The sequence below is a fragment of the Fulmarus glacialis genome, unplaced genomic scaffold (genome assembly GCF_000690835.1).
Source record: "Fulmarus glacialis isolate BGI_N327 unplaced genomic scaffold, ASM69083v1 scaffold19320, whole genome shotgun sequence".
In the NCBI taxonomy this organism is placed as follows: Eukaryota; Metazoa; Chordata; class Aves; order Procellariiformes; family Procellariidae; genus Fulmarus; species Fulmarus glacialis.
Window position 1 is genome coordinate 4,983 of NW_009187343.1, and position 815 is coordinate 5,797.

General features: G+C 58.3%; 1 protein-coding gene across 1 annotated transcript in view; it reads right to left on the reverse strand.

The window, feature by feature from the left end:
* REN (renin) overlaps window positions 1–815 on the reverse strand; it is a gene marked incomplete at its 5' end in the record, with an annotated part of 4,404 nt that overhangs the window by 1,982 nt on the left and 1,607 nt on the right. The window lies entirely within an intron of this gene.

Sequence of the window (815 nt, forward strand, 5' to 3'; positions counted from 1 at the left end):
GGCTGGCGGCGGGAGCGGGGTCTGCTGCCCGCCCCGGGGTGCACGGGTGACTGTTAGTGGGTGCTGTCTCGAGAGCGCTTGTGCTTTTCGTCTTCTTACTTCGAAGCTCTGCAAAGACAGAGATGCTCCATAAGCCTATGGTCTGAGGGCGGCTGTGTCCCTGGGGTGCCGGGGGGACCCAAGTGACACTTGGATGAGGCTGCAGTTGCAGCCAGCATCATTAGGCTTTGTTCATTATTGATGGATCCACCTTTAGTTGAGGTAAAGAGCTACCATGCCTGCTTTAAGCATGCATTTGTGGGTCTGTTTGTCACTGCATGTTGCCAGGCTGCTGTATCTGGGGCCAGTGGGGAGTGCTGGGGCAGGGGCAGAGTTCTTGCTCTGCCAGCACGGGCCCTCCCGCTGCTCCCGCGGGATTTGGTGCTGCTGGGAGGAGGGATGCTGGGGCACAACAGTTTGGGGCAAGAAATGAAAGGAGGTTTAGCTGCTGGTGCAGGTTTTTCTTCAATAGATTTTTGGGGTTTTTTAAATTTTGCCTGTAGTTGAAACACTAAATCCACTCCCGGCTGTGATTGCTCCAGCCCCACTAGCAGAGCTGGCGACTTTGTGCAATCCGACAGTGACAAACGAGCGGGCAGCAGCCGCTTCCAGCCTCAGCACTCCCTGCCCAGCAGCTCCAGATAAGCATCCACCCGGCTCCGCCTCTTATGCTGCCTCATTCCACCCCAGTTCCTCCAGGCATCCTCCACCTGCCCGTGCCCTCCCCCCCCCCAGGTCCCCCAGACCCAGCCATGGCTCATTCCCACCCCCCAGCT